Raw genomic sequence first — 16,200 nt, forward strand, 5'->3', positions numbered from 1 at the left:
TGTTATTGTTGAGGATATGTTCAATTATTGATTTGCAGAGGCCGCATTGTGGTAGTCTCATAAAAAATAATAATTGATTTAATTTATTAAAGATTTACGCACACTTTTAATGAACATATTTTCGAAGTCCATTTGCTGATATGCACAAGTATGCCCAGCGTGTCGTGATGTAGATAAGTGGTTTTCAGCTTCCACAATCAGATGTTCGGAAACTTTTACTACACACGTTTCTGGCAAAGACAATCTCCCAGCTTCTCTTCAGGTTCAGCAAGCATTGGTAGTCTGGATTTATTAATAAGTCAGGAATTTTTCCACAAAATATTGGAGTTATCTTTGGAGTATTTTTCACATCTCAGGTCCCCATGCTTAATTAGTATCTCAAGTTTTTTTTACTAGCGTCTCAGTCAAGATTTTTTTAATTTAAACGAACTCATAAAGCAGGAATGCAGAGCGAAATTCCCTGTAATAAGCCCAAAAGAAAAATGAAAAATACTAGGAAACATCACAACCATATGACTATCTAGAAGAATCCCTGATGAAATTTAAACCATTAAACTATTAAACTTTTGTTTTAAATTATATTGCATTAACATTTTGTAAAGCAATTATGGAATATATCCGGTAGCAAAATACATAGTCCCTAAATAGTTTATTTTGGATCATCATAAGCCTTTCAAATATTACACAGAAAACTAAACAAACTAAAGATTAAATCTCTATGAGCGATATGTTTTTTTGTTTCCAGTTTCTATTTATTTGTCTAAATACTTTTCAGCTCAGTTGAATCTCATGTTTTCACAAGCGGATGCTTCTATAACGACACTCGTAGTACATTCAAGTCCACGATTACACAAGCAGGCTCAATTTTTGCAACTCTCCTTCCGTCCATGCCTTGCGGACACACATCCTCCTTCAATCCCGAATAATTCATCAGGCAAACGCCTTCCATTTGCTCCTTGGCACGATCATCAAGATCTCCGTTTGGGGTGGTTCCGTCCGTATGATCCTGTCGCTGAACATGTTACCGAAATCCAAGTTTCTGTTCCAGTTCCTGCCGGAAGCTGTTCGGTGCAGAACGGGCCTGCTCCTCTCGGTCACCTCCTGGCCGGCCAATGCATTGAAATGGTTTGGGAAGCGGTGGAGTATAAAGTTCGCACCAAGGCGCTGAGTTCACTTCTACTAAATATTCCGGCGTCGTTCGTTGAGCGATCGCTCTAGAACCTACGGCGAATCCTGAAGTTTCTTTCGAATTTCCGCTGTGAACTGGGCGTAGAATAATCAACGTTAACGAATTTTTTTTTCGCGGTGTTGGGATGAGCAGGGGCTGCATGGAGTTTAACTGGAACCTACTGGATGCGCCCGCCGACAGTCGGTTGGACGATGTACCGTTCCATCTAAAAACACATGAAATATACTTCAATATCGAGGAAATAACTAAATTAAGCCTAGTTTACAAAAATACTTACCGACCATTCCATTAATTTGCGTTTAACTCTAGGCTTAACTTGATTCGAGTGCGCTCTCGACACCTGTTGAGGTTGCGACTCTTCTCACCCGCAAACGTCACTTGAAAGCGACGTTTGTCGATCAAAATCGACTACGAGAATGCGGTGAGAGTTCATCGGTGTTCACTCACATCGACTCTTCTCACCGCATTCGACTACGGGAATCGGGTGACGCATTCGACTCGACTTTCGTCACCTCATTCGAAGTGCTGAATGAGCACATAGGTATACTGGATAACACAAATGTGCTCATTCTGCGAATGGAGTGACGTGAGAAAAGTCGGAGTCGTATATCGAGATGAGGAATCTACTCTCGAATGAAGTGACTCGCCGTGTAAATCAAATGGAGAGTCACCTCATTCGAGTCGAGATTTCTCACCTCGATATACGACTCCGACTTTTCTCACGTCACTCCATTCGCAGAATGAGCACAACAAAATACCCAATGGACCAGTGCATAGATTTCTCGTTTGACGAAGCCCGACTGGAGCGGAAATCAAACCATCACTCACAATTGTGCTCATTCTGCGAATGGAGTGACGTGAGAAAAGTCGGAGTCGTATATCGAGGTGAGAAATCTCGACTCGAATGAGGTGACTCTCCATTTGATTTACACGGCGAGTCACTTCATTCGAGAGTGGATTCTTCATATCGATATACGACTCCGACTTTCCTCACGTCACTCCATTCGCAGAATGAGCACAAATGAACCAAATTGACTAACGCCGCATGGCCACGAAGCACAGTGCAATTTTCTCAAACACAAAAAAATATTGTGGAACCCTGGACGAATACAACAGTGAAAATTTTGCACATATTTTTCATTGGTTTTCGAATCAAACTGTGAAGTACAACACCAATTCATTTTTTAATTGTATATATTTATACGTTTTAGAAATTTTCAGAGTAAATGTGCTCACAATGTCCCATTTACCCGTTTCGTCGTCGCACTGCAGTTAAGCATCTGAGTCTTTTGGATTTCAACAAATTAGTCCCAAAAATCCCCATATCTTTCCAAAGACCTGGCCCTGGCGTCGTTCCGTAAACTAATCGGTCGCCGTTTTGCTTTGTCGTCAGCTGCCGGGAGACTTCATGTTGGACTAGGTGTGCTTCTCCCGGTGTAGATTATCGATGACGGTTAGGTAGTCGTCGGAGGGCCTGATTACGAGTGTCACTCCACGGTGAAAACAAAAAAGTGACACCGGTAATAAGGACGGTGAAAGTGATTCCCATTTGATCAACCCACAACTTTTCCACCGTGGAATCGCAATGTGTCACCGTGATCGAGTTTCACCGTGAAGTGATACTCATAATAAGGGCCGGAATCTCACTTGGAGGACATCCGATGTTGCATCCGTTTTGGCACAGCACACACATCTCGATCGTATCTTGCCGTTGAATTCCATGTCCACGTAGTTCTCCATGTAAATCCTCCGGAGCAGAATTATCATTCACGAACGGTTGTCCTTATCGGCTCCACTGGGACCCGTTTGAATACATCTTCGTCAGCACCGTCGATAGCGGCATCCGATTTGTCGATTCCTTCACATTCTCGATTATATCAATTAATAATAATAATTTTAATTCTCATCATCTAATAATCAATAAGATCTGATTAAATTGATTAAATAATATTTTTGAAATCACTCTCGCCGTCCAAAACAATACAAAAAAAACGACTGTCACTTTGACGTTGACTTCTGTCAAACTAGGGGGTCGTCTATAAACTAGGCCAACAAACGAAAAGCCCCATATGCCGGTCACAAATGATGCCGTGGTCACCAAAAAAAATGCTAGTTGTATATCGTTATCGTTGCTCCAACCTCGGTCACGCCAATGCCAGCCGGATCACGTTCCACCTGGTCCACCCATCGATCGTGTTCCACATCTTCTTGTGTCAATCGGATCAGAAGCGAACACCAACTTAACAGGGTTGTAGCCTGGCATTCTTGCAACATACCCAGCCCACAGTATCTTTTTCTCTGCCTCATAGTTCTGCTGCTCCCCGCCGAAGATCGCTCTTAGCACGCATCGATCGAAAACTCCGAGGCTTACAGGTCCTCCTCGGGCACGTCTCATTTCTGTAGAGGTGCGGGTGTGAATTATTTTATACCACAGCTTCTTCTAGAGCTCGTAGTAGGCATGGCTTCCACTGATGATGTCCTTACAAATTTCACGATTCACATTGTTGTCAGCCGCTGGTAAGGATCCAAGGTAGACGAGTTCCCCCCAGTCTTGTAGGCATTCGACACTTTTCACTACCTTCATTTCGTTGCCGCAGTCGTGTGTCAGCTTGCTTTGTCACACTAGTGCGCTACCGTTACCTCTTAAACACATCACGAGCGGTAAAACGAAGATCAATAAACATAAGAAAGGGTCAAATCAATGTCGTCTGACTCGATGACATTTGTCTAATTCTAGCTTTTTGCATAGATTTTAAGCCAATTTCGATTATGAATGTGAATATTTGTTTATTCTTGCATGTTGCGTTGAATACGACACACATATAACCAACACAGCTCTCATTATCGCAGAAGACAGGAATAACAAAAGCCGAACCGTCTCCAGAAGACGCTATCGTGATGATGTGCATTCGTTTGACATTTTTATTTCGTACGGTAGTTTGATTGCTTGTATTGCTAATGTCGGAGACAAAGGAGGCCAAATATCGACGAAAAAGTCCTAGTGACTGTGATCTCTAACAAGATTGGCTCCTCCACTGCTTCGAAAGTATCCTCGTCTATCGTAACATTACTACCCAAACGGATCCGGACGTGTTCGGTTCTGCCTGCCAGCATGTACGTACTTTGTTTACGACTTATTTACCAACAATCCGACCTTTGCTGCTTCGCGTTTCAGGCGTGTACAGTTCTACACTGTTCCAAATGTTTTTGCGATTATGTCCATGTCGTCCGCAAAACTCACAAATTGACTGCTAAGGAGCCTGGCTCGTCGCATCACACCTTCCAGAGCGATGTTGAAGAGTAAGCAAGGGAGTCTGTCACCTTGTCACAGTCCCCGGCGAACTGGATAGTTCACCCGAAACTCTTCCGCTGTTTTGCACACCGTTCATTGTAACTTCAATCAGTCCCGGGGAAGCCATTTTCTTCCATGATTTTCCATAACTCTGTGCGTTTGATATTGTACTGAATTCAAACATGAATCCTTTCTGGGATTCTCTAAGGAGCTCTTTCGAAGATACCTAAAAACATTTCTTTCGGAATTTTGTTTAGGAATTACTGGAGTAAGCCTGACAGAAATTCATAATGGAGTCCCGAAAAGAATTCTTGGTGGAATTTCGGAATTATTATCTAAAGAAATCCCGGAAGGAATTCCTGAGGGAATTCCTGGAGAAATTTCTAGAGGAATCCCTAGAGGAATACTTGAAGAATTCACAGAAGAATTCCTGGAGGAATCCGCGAATTCTTGGAACTCCTGGTGGAATCCCGGAAGGATCTCCTGGAGGAATTCCAGAAGGAACTTCTAGACGAATCTCGGAAGGAGCTTCTGGAAAAATTTCAGATTAAACTCATGGAGGAATCCTAGAAGGAACTCTTGGAAAAACCCTGAAAGGAACGCTAAGAGGAATCTCAGGAGGGAGTCTGGAGGAGTCCCGGAAGTAATGTCAGGAGAAATCTCGAACAAAACTCCAGGAGGAATTCCAGATAGAAGGGATCCTATAAAGAATTCCTGAAGGAATCATGGGAGGAATGCCTGGGGGAATCCCGAAAAAGGCTCATGAAGGAATAACGAAAAAAAAAATCTTGTAGGATTCTCAGAAGTTGAAATCCCTGATATAATTTCTGGAGCAAACCCGAAAGAAATTCAAGGAAGAATACCGCAAGGCACTGCAGAAGGAATTCCTAAAATAAATACTAAAAAAACTCCTAAAAGCTCCAATACTCCATTTCGAGGAGCCCTACATGGTTTTAGGAGGCTATCTGGAGGTCTCAGGAATGTTGCAGAGGGTCTCAGGACGTACCAAGAATTGCCAGTCGCGTTTCAAGGGGGGGGGGGGTGGTGCAGGGAGTTTCAGAGGGTACCGGTAGGGCTTAAAGGCGTTAAAGGGATCATTATGGCTCCATGGAGTCCCGGGGGTCCCTGGAGGCTGCAGGAGCGCTCCAGGAACGTTTCAAAGGGTCTTAGAGGGAACTCAGAGGCACTTCTACCGTTATGTGGCTGGCAGGTTACCCGGGTACCTTTCTCGGTTTTCAAATCTCGATATCTAAATGGTTATTAAGACTAGGATGTTCATTCTCTGCTAGATCTGAGAACACTTGAATATATATATCTGTTATTGGGGTTAACCGAATTTTTGAGAAGAGGAAACGGGCGGGGTGGGGGGTGTGTGTTGGTCCTCCTTTTTATTACGTGGTATGCCGACAGGGTACTCGGATACCCACGGAATCGAAGTGATCATATCTCCTTCAATTTTTCATGGATTTTAGACATTTCTGGCTCATTTAACTCAGAAACTCATTGTCTGTCGAATAAGTATACGGTTGTACCGATCTGATTACCGTGGTCTTCGGAAATTCGATTTTTGGGAGCATGTCTAGTCTATACTATATGCTAAGGCATCTTTAGGATGATTGATACCGAAATTGCTGCTAATTAACCGAAAATTCCGTGCATTGTATTGTTTAAAATTGTGGATTTAAAATTTCGACACCCACGGTGATGGCCCTGGTCTCACCGAGTGTTACCGGGGGGCTCAGGGACCTTTCGGTAGGTCGCTGAAGGGTATCTGGAGGTTTCAGGAGTGTTTTAGGGGGTCTCTGGAGCGTTCCAGTGGCTCTCAGGGCTGTCTTACTAGGTCTCAGGGACGTTTCATCAGTTCTAGGGGGTTTTGAGGCTATCTGTTTCAGGAGCGTTCCAGGAGGTTACAGAGGGAATTATAGTCCCATAGTGTTCCAGCGGGCCTTAGGGGTACTTCAGTGGGTCTCCAGGGTGATCCAAGGGGTGTCGAGCCGTTTTGGGAGTCTCTGAAGGGTTTCATGAGGCCTCAGGGGGTGTCAAGAGATGCCTGGGTCTCAGGAATGTTTCAGGGGGTCTCAGAAATTGCTTGAAGATCTCAGGATCGTTCAGGGGGTCATACAGCGTTTCAAGGCGTCAAACGAGATTTCATAGAAACCAAGGGTATTTCAATACACACCAACATTTTTGAAATGCTTCCAGCACGCAAAAAGTCAGCAAAAGAAATTACTGAATTTCAGCAACATTTTTGCTGAATTTCAGCACAAAGTTGCTGATCAACTGTCAAAATTGCTGGATGGTTCAGCAAATTGAAAAATAATTGCTGATACTCAGTAAATTGTATTGCTGAATGCAATCAGCACGCCAAAAATCAGCAAAGTTTGCTGATTACCAGCAAAAATATTTTGCAGTGTAGTATTGTGAATATCGCGTAACTCACTGGATCAATCGGTTCCCCACCATCTTAGCAAACTACAGTAGAATCACTTGGCATAATCTTCAAGTACACGATGAATACGACTTGCTCCGCCAAAGCCCCTCTCCTCAATGAGACAGCTTCACACTGACTGCGTCGTCATGGTGCTGGCTGTCACTGATGCTTGCTAGGGGACGGACACGCAAGGGGAATAACAGTAAACTATATTCACACCCCACATTCTCCCTCTTCTCCGAAAAAAAAAGATTTCTTTCTAGTAGGTTTGTTAACTTCTCCCACTCCTTTTCTTTCTGATTGAGCGATTTTGAGCTCTTAAGGGCCAGTATCAAAGACAATATGCCCCTTCTCCCACTCAAATCGATGATTTTGCTATTCTTGTCCTTGTTTGGTCTCACCATTTTCCTCGTCCATTGTTCACTTGTATTGAGTCACAAAAAGTTTCATTTTGTTACTGCCATTATGGATGTCTCATTGCCATCCTTGCTCAAGCTTCAAATGCGATAGCGAAATTTAAATCTATTTTGTCTGCTTGTTTCGTTTTTGAGGAGGATAGGCATTTTCATGGCCTAAATTTGAACAACAGCTGCTAACCCGGACCTGTCATCTCCATACAAGAACTGTCAAAGACCCGAAAAATCAGCTGATTTAAGACGTCAAATGTAAAAGGTCCATTCCATTTTTGATTACTAGACTTATTATCAGGTAATGCGCACGGCTGTATCAACTGCAGCAGTAGACAGAGCAATCACATTTGGGCCCGTTTACCCAACAACGCCTTCTCCTTGGACGGTTTTCATTACACGTCCCTGCCTTTTCCTTATGCAGAACAGTTTTCAGCGGTTGTCCAACACGCTTTCTCTTTGGACGGTTTTCTTTACACGTCCCTGCATTTTCCTTATGCAGAAAAATTTCCGGCGGTTGTCCAACGCGCCATTTTCATGGACGGTTTTCATTACACGTCCCTGCATGTCCTTTATGCAGAACCGAGTGCAGAACAGTTTGGACGGTCTTCTTCACACGTCCCTGCATTTTATTTATGCAGAACAATTTTCGGCGGTTATCCAACAACGCCTTTTTCTTGGACGGTTTTCATTACACGCCCCTGCATTTTCCTTATGCAGAAAAAAATTTCGGCGGTTGTCCAACACGCCATTTTCATGGACGGTTTTCATTACACGTCCCTGCATTTTCTTTATGCAGAATAATTTTCGTCGGTTCCACATGCCACTAATCGCTCCAAAGCGAAAATCCCGTTTAGACTTGCCTGTTTTCCCAATCATACCAGCCTCGAGTCACCGCGAGTATTTAACGACTCCATTCACAATTACCGATTACCTTATCTGTCGCCACACACACCACGTCGTTTGTTCCCCACCATCTTAGCAAACTACAGTAGAATCACTTGGCATAATCTTCAAGTACACGATGAATACGACTTGCTCCGCCAAAGCCCCTCTCCTCAATGAGACAGCTTCACACTGACTGCGTCGTCATGGTGCTGGCTGTCACTGATGCTTGCTAGGGGACGGACACGCAAGGGGAATAACAGTAAACTATATTCACACCCCACAAGTATTACATACTATTGAAGCGGTCTTAAAATCCCCGTTATCGTATTGAAATACCCCTGAAAAACTCCAGAGACCACTTGAGAAGAATCTTTGAAACGCTCCTGAAGTGCCTTAAAATGCTCCTAAAACCTCCGCAATCCTATTGAAACGCCCTTGAAATCAATTTAAAATTCCCCAGAAACTTCATAGAATACCTTTAAAAGGCTCCAAAATCTCCCTAAAACACACCTGGAAATTCCTTGGTAAGTCGCTGAAATGCTATCACACACCTCTAAGATCTCACAGTATGCCCACAAAGCGTACCTGAAATCCCTGAAATGCCCCTGAAACGCCTTGGAACACCCTCTAAAGGCTCCTGAGACACTCACTCTCATGAATCGCCTTTCAAGCCCCTCAAAACGTCCCTGAAACAGCCGTAATTCCATTGGAACACCATTGAAGAGCCAACGAATCCTCTCGGAACGCCTTTAAAATACTCCTGAAATCCTCTGAAAATTCCCTGAAACCCCCTTTTCTTGTGTTCTTTTTTCAACTTCTTGAAAGCCACATTGGCTCCATTTCAAACGTCCAAGAACAAAAACCATGGCTAGAGCTGTTCTAGTGAGCTCTAGTTTCCTCATAAGAGCCTTAACTTAATGTATGCACAAAGTTTCCTCTTTTCATGAGACGGGCTTAGTGGTCTAGTGACTACCGTTTCTGATTCATATGCAGAAGATCCTGGGTTCAATCCCTGGCCCGTCCGTTTCCTTCTAGGTACTTTGTATCTTTCTAACTCTTTATCTTTTCTCTTACCTCTACATATACAATTTATGTATATCCATAAGTTCATAGATATCGCTAGCAGAGAAACGTGTTGAAAAACCCGTTTCCCTTTTTTCCAACTTTCCTAGCGCAGTGTCAATCTATCATATAACGCCTACGAGTTATGCAATCAAGCGAAATGTGCCACAATATCTTCAAAGTAATAAATACACTAATCGATCACCCTACGCCTGGCATCCACGCACCAATGTGTGAACCCATTGCCAACCATATTTACCTTACCAACACTCCAACATCCGCATTAGCTTGTGCAGACGCAGAGGTATATTCGGTCGATGTGTATGTAAATTATAGCAATAATCACTTCCTTCCCCACATTGACCTGCAATCTAACGTGGCAGGTGCCATTGCCGCCTAAAAAGAAGAAGATCATCAACACTCACACACTAAAGATGCCTGTTTAGTCCCCGGCAAATATCTCATTGGTTCCTTATGTAGCTGGTCTGGCGATACTGGAGTGGCATTCACGGGCGGTCAACCAAGCTCAAGCTCAAGCTTATGGGTAGTACGCAGATCGCAAGAAATTTCTTGGCCTATTTCGATGAGTGGAAAATTCAGGCAAGGAATCGCTCAAGAAATGCGCTAGCGTCGCTTTATTCCGGATCCTAGTACGGAGCTGAAAAGAAACGTCAAATCAAATGGGCTTGCTGTGTTAAATTTCTTGACCATTCCGGTCACGGAAAAATAATGCACTGAACGAAAATTACTTGAGCGATTCCGTTTGAAGTGCGCATCAAACACAAAGTTTCCTCTTTTTATGCACTTTCTAACTTATGCACTCCTGCCGATGACATAGAATATGGTTCCAGCGAATAGGGCATCTGTTCCCGTAGGCATAGTGCACCCATTTTCGTCTCACTCAAAGCAAAGGTTTATTGTTCTACTTGTATTATTTCCTTTTGCTGTACTTTTTATGAGATTTGAAACAAACTGCTTCTTTCATTGATTTGCTGAAATACAAATTTGTTCTCCTATTGAATGATTGACAAACTTTCCATTGAAAAGTAGGAAAAAACGTGACAACTTCCATACTTCGTTCTAAATCGTAAAACAAGCAACAACATGCGCAGGTTAGTACACAACCTAGCTGCTTTCAAATAGCCTTTTGCTTTGACATTTACGATACTTGTCCAACGCTTGCTACGATCGTAAAAGTCTTTTCCCTTCCAATTGATTTCAGCGCAGTGACTGGCTGTGAGCTGAGATGTAGACTTCTTGCAAGCTTGTTCCGGGTAAAAAAAAGTTTACGGCAACAGTTTCAGTTTTACATCCTGACTAGCAGCAGCAGCAGCACCACCGCCGCTGGTCCAAGCCATAAACCATGCCTGCAATTTGATAAAACATGGACATCTTGTGAGAGAGAGGATAAATCACACGTGTGAGAACATTTTGAATACATTGTTGCCACCAGTAGTATACTGTAGTGAAATTGGAACGTTACTTGAAGAATGACACCTATGAGGGTTGTGTTTGTGGAATTTATAGGCAGGCAAGCTTCCTCACTCTTGGATGAACTCTTTTCTTGGACTTCTATTTGTGTGATCCTGATTGCATAATTGACGTAAGCGCTGTACTTCATTTTGAAGAAATAAACCTAACCTCACAAAGTTTGGCAAATCTCTGGTTTGTTTAGCTGATTAAGAGTTGATAAACAGTACACGATGTGGAGAAAGACAGTAGGAGGATTCACTAAACAGCGTAAACCGATTGAACTGATTAAACGTCGCGATCACCAAGGCAATCTTTTATTATTTCATTCCCAAAATCATGAAACATTTCAAATAAACAGAAAATCATGGCTTACGCAGCAATTTAATCTGTTTAGTGAGTACCCCTAGTGATTTAAAAACAATCTGAGATTACAAAAGCTTGTTTTGGATTTAATTCCTTTGGTGCATAGGTCACATATGCATTCATTGATAGTTGCCTCGTAAATCACCACCATCGTCATTTGCAATCAATTGTTTTGTGTAGAATATAGAAATAGCAGTTTCTTCGTACAATCTGAATGTACCTAAGAATATTCCGAAGGCATTCATTTCAAAAAGATGGACACAAAGATTAAAGTTCAATCTGCTACACTTCGATACAAATGGATCGTAATGTATCCCATGTTTATCACAAATTCCGGCTGAAATCTACGAGCAGTCCCTGCATGTCTCGAGCACTCCTACCACAACCCGACAAACAATGGTGTTCAGCAACGCTTGCTATGTTCATCATTTCATATCCACGGCTGTCGCTTATGTGTGCTTGGAAAATTTATGACATTCGTGTCGTCTTGCATCGCCGTTTCCCACCGAATCCCTCTCCTCCTAATCCGCCGGGCAATAAAGCACCGTTTCTGAGGGATGACGTGTTTATTTTAATTTAACTTTCATTTCAAAGTCCTTTCCAGCTTCCAGAAGTTCGCTCTGCTTCCGTCAGTTGTTAGAGGAACAGACGGCTGATACGGGGACCTCTACCGGTATGAATTTCGTAGTCGTTTGTCGAGTTGATAGGGCAAAGAGACCGGAAACATGCATTTAGATTAGGTACTCATTTAGATTTTTAGGCAAAATAAATAAACTCCTTTCCGAAATATCACAATTGGAACAAAGACTGCTTAGGTTCCATGAATACTTCGTGGAATTGTTACCTATTTTGTGGTGAATTTGGTTAACGCGCTACGTCTAGCAAACAGAGGAGACGTGGGTTCAAATCCCACCAGACCAGCGTAGATTTTTTTTTCGCGATTATTTTATTTAAGTTTTTCAACAAATTTGTGCCTATGAAATTCAAGATTTACGAAGATTATGCTGAATCATTTTTCTATTCACATACGTATGTCCAGAACAAATAAACTGATCACGACTAGTCCACATACCCCACCTATATGAGAATATGCTCAAATTTGTGACGAACGAGCACGACGGACGGCCGCCACGCCATTGACTGGCAGCAGCCAGCGCAGCACAGCGGTCGTCGGTGGCAGCAGCAGGGCCAACATCAGCACAAATATTTGCATGTTTTCCGTCGTGATTATGTCACTTTGGCAAATAAATTGCTCATTTTCGGCCTCACTCGCTAAGTCATTATCACTCCTCACGGAACGACTAGCGGCAGCAGCATCCGTTGTTTATCGGGTAATCACAGCAACCTGGATTTTAGTCGACGGCGTTTTATATCCACTACTGCTGCTGCCATGCTCCGACGAATGGCACGCCGCCGTCGCCTACTCGGATTTGAATTATTCAACTGCGAGAACATATTGCAAGCAAACGGTTTAGTTCGGTTGAAGCCGAATGCACCGGGGAGCCCTATCTCTCGCTCTCTGTTTGTGTGCGAATTTGCAGAGGGAAACCCGTTCAATAGACAGGCAAATTGCAAAGCAAAGTCTACAATCAGACCACCGCACTGGACCGGACGACCAGTTTAGGCAAAGGCAATTATATTTTCATAATGGAGTAGCGAGTGAGGTTTCCCTCGGCGAGAACAAATTTGAATCATCGCTGATTCTGTGGGAGGAGGAGGAGCCGAGCGCGGTGCGAAGGAGTGTTTGACTATGACCGACATGGGGTATATGCTAGCAATAGTGGTGTGACACGGTGTTCCTTTGCTTATCAATGATTGATTTTAACAGACTAGGTACCAGACATGGCAGCGGATGTGTTAGTAGATAAATTTTCCTGGCGTATTTGGAAGCGCTGATTGTTTGAGGTTTCAACTGGCAGCTTCAAATTTTGGGTTAGCAATTGGTACTCAATATCGAATGGCAACTTATCTTTTGGTTTGCTTCTGACCAACGGCAACTACCCCAGCGATCAAAAAGGACTTGCGATTGGAAACTCGGTACGTGAGAGTACCCGCATACTCGCCGATCTACTGAAGGAACTGCGCACAAAACTCAACGTCATCAGCACTGTACGGTACCGACGATCGCCACGACATAACTTAGGGCGGTTTAGGCAAACGGAATCACGAAGCAGCGTCCACCGACGATGTCCAGCTCGATGTGGCCCCCCTAGAGGACTGCTGGAGAACAGCCAAAGCAGCCATCAACGATACAGCCGTGAGCAACATTGGGTACCTGGAACGGAGTCGACGGAACGAATGGTTTGACGAGGAGTACAGAGCGACTTTGGAGGAGAAGAACACAGCGCGAGCGGTAATACTGCAGCAAGAAACCTGGTAGAACGAAGAACGTTTCAAACAGAAGCGGGAACAACAAACCCGCATCTTTCGAGAGGCAAGCGTCACCATGAAGAAGCGGAGTGCGAGGGAAATCTACAAGAAGCTTAAAGCACGCCGCAATGGCTTCGTGTTGCGAGGCAAATTTTGCTGGGATAAGGATTGCAACCTCTTGAATGACAAACGTGAGGTGATTGAAAGGTAGAAACAGCACTCCACCTGAATGGCGTGGAGAATGTAGGCATGGGAGATCACGGCACCGGAGAAAACGACTACGTTCGAGTAGCAAAAATTCCACGCGGAGGAAGGTTAACGATATCATCCACCAGCACAAAGTCATCAAATCAGCTGGTTAAGCATGGAATCGCACCTGAGCTGGGCCCACTTTGGCCACTTGCCTGCACCGGTTGAAAGTCAGAAAAAGGGCAACCGACCAGCTATCGAAGGATTGGAAGAAAGAGGTAATACTTACCTTACCAATCAGGCTAAGGCCGGGGTGGCCTCTGCTGTACATAGTAGCCGCCTCCATTCCACTCGGTCCATGACAGTTTGTCTCCAGTTCCGCACTCTGCGTAGGGTCCGCAGATCGTCCTCCACTTGGTCGACCCACCTAGCTCGCTGCGCTCCACGTCTTCTTGTACCGGTCGGATGACTCTCGAGAACCATTTTAGTCGGGTTGCTATCCGACATCCTGATGACGTGACCCGCCCACCGTAGCCTCCCGATTTTCGCGGTATAGACGATGGTTGGTTCTCTCAGCAGCTGATGCAGCTCGTGGTTCATTCGCCTTCTCCAAGTCCCGTCTTCCATCTGCACTCCGCCGTATATGGTACGCAACACCTTCCGTTCGAAAACTCCAAGGGCGCGTTGGTCCTCTGCACGTAGGGTCCATGTTTCGTGCCCATAGAGGACGACCGGTCTAATCAACGTTTTGTAGATGGTTAACTTCGTGTTACGGCGAACTTTATTCGATCCCAGTGTTCTGCGGAGTCCAAAGTAGGCACGATTTCCTGCCACAATGCGCCTCTGAATTTCTCTGCTGGTGTCGTTGTCGTCGGTCACCAGTGAGCCCAAGTACACGAATTCTTCAACCGCCTCGATTTCATCACCGTCGATATGAATTCGGGGTGGCGGCGCGGTAATTCCTCCCTGGAGCCCTTTGCCATCATGTACTTTGTCTTCGACACATTAATGACTAATCCGATTCGCCTGGCTTCACTCTTTAGTCGGATGTACGTTTCCGCCATCGTCTCAAATTTACAAGCAATAATATCAATATCATCGGCGAAACCAAGCAGCTGAACGGACTTCGTGAAAATCGTCCCACACGTGTTTATCCCCGCTCTTCTTATTACACCCTCCAAAGCAATGTTGAACAGCAAGCACGATAAGGATTAGATATTGGGTTGGTTTTCTTGACAGGCGGACGTCAGATGATTGAAAAGTGGAAAAAGCACTTCTGTGAGCAACTGTATGACGTGGAGAATATAGGCACGGGAGATCACGGCAACGGAGGAAACGACTTCTTCAGAGCAGCAGAGGATGAACATCCTACGCTGATTGAAGTTAAGGATGCCATTCACCTGCACAAAACTAACAAAGCAGCTAGTAAAGATGATATCGCAGCTGAACTCAACAAAATAGGGTCAGAAAAGTTGGCTACCTGCTTGCTCTCAGATGAGTGGAAGGAAGGGTAATCTGCTGCACCAGTGGGTACACCCGTTTTTTGAAGTGAAGGGAGGTTCGTTACTCTTATAAGGGTTTTCAGCACGAACCATTTACCACGGGACACAGGCCAATCGATGCAGACAACCGTAGATTCCACGGTCATCAGCCAATGTTGCAGTCGTTGCAGCTACCAGCCACAGGATGCCGACAATCGTACTCGATATGGTCACCAGTCACTACTTCTCCGTCGAAGGACCACCGCTCCACCACCGTTTGTGTAGCTATCGTCATGAGAGGAGGGACACCGATAAGATGGGTAATTTTCCGAATAACTACTCTAAATAACTCGTGGCATCCACTTCCTTGGTAACGTAGCCACTCAAGCACGGCAATCACCAGAGCGACTTCGTTCGAAACAGCGAACCTACCGCACAACGCAACGCCTCGATCAATGAAGACGCTAACGCTGACTCGGAAGAAACGGACTGTGACTGTGACTGATTAAAAAAAAGACAATTAAATTTCCTATACGGATACCACAACCCCTTTGGCTGTCCATCAGCGCATGTAGCAGAGAAGACCACAAAAAGCACACGCCACTGTGGCCGGTGATAATGAGTGGTGCCTCTGTATCTCTCTTCGGCACGCGGTTGACTCGCGTTTGACTAGGGTTCCCAGAAAACCAGAAGTCGCATAAGAATGCACGCTGTACATCGTATAAAATACTATTTTAAGTCAGTAGCGCATATATGTACAGCGGACGGACAATATTCATCGCATATGATGATATTTTTCGAACTTATTACGACGTCTCAGAAAAAGTCATATAATAATAAAAATCAACTTTTTTTTTGGTATGAGTACATCGTAGTAGATGACATTCTGATGTTTTATTACGATGAACTTTGATTATTTGCAAAAGCGTGCGAGTAATCCCGCAAATCGTCAAATAAATTCGCATAATTGCGTACTGTGATGATTACACGATTTCGCTTGGTATTTTTCTTATTGTGTCTGTTTAACTCGTATTGGTGTTTGGATGAAATTTCAT

At 44.1% G+C, this 16,200-nt stretch overlaps 1 long non-coding RNA gene across 1 annotated transcript; it reads right to left on the reverse strand.

The window, feature by feature from the left end:
• Window positions 1–731: 731 nt before the first annotated feature.
• LOC109420615 (uncharacterized) lies at window positions 732–1,729 on the reverse strand. Its single transcript, XR_003896386.2, has 2 exons — window positions 1,467–1,729; window positions 732–1,394 (listed from the first exon to the last, which is right to left on the reverse strand). It is a non-coding gene; the product is annotated as an uncharacterized LOC109420615 (long non-coding RNA).
• Window positions 1,730–16,200: the final 14,471 nt, after the last annotated feature.

The sequence above is a fragment of the Aedes albopictus genome, chromosome 1 (genome assembly GCF_035046485.1).
Source record: "Aedes albopictus strain Foshan chromosome 1, AalbF5, whole genome shotgun sequence".
Classification (NCBI taxonomy): Eukaryota; Metazoa; Arthropoda; class Insecta; order Diptera; family Culicidae; genus Aedes; species Aedes albopictus.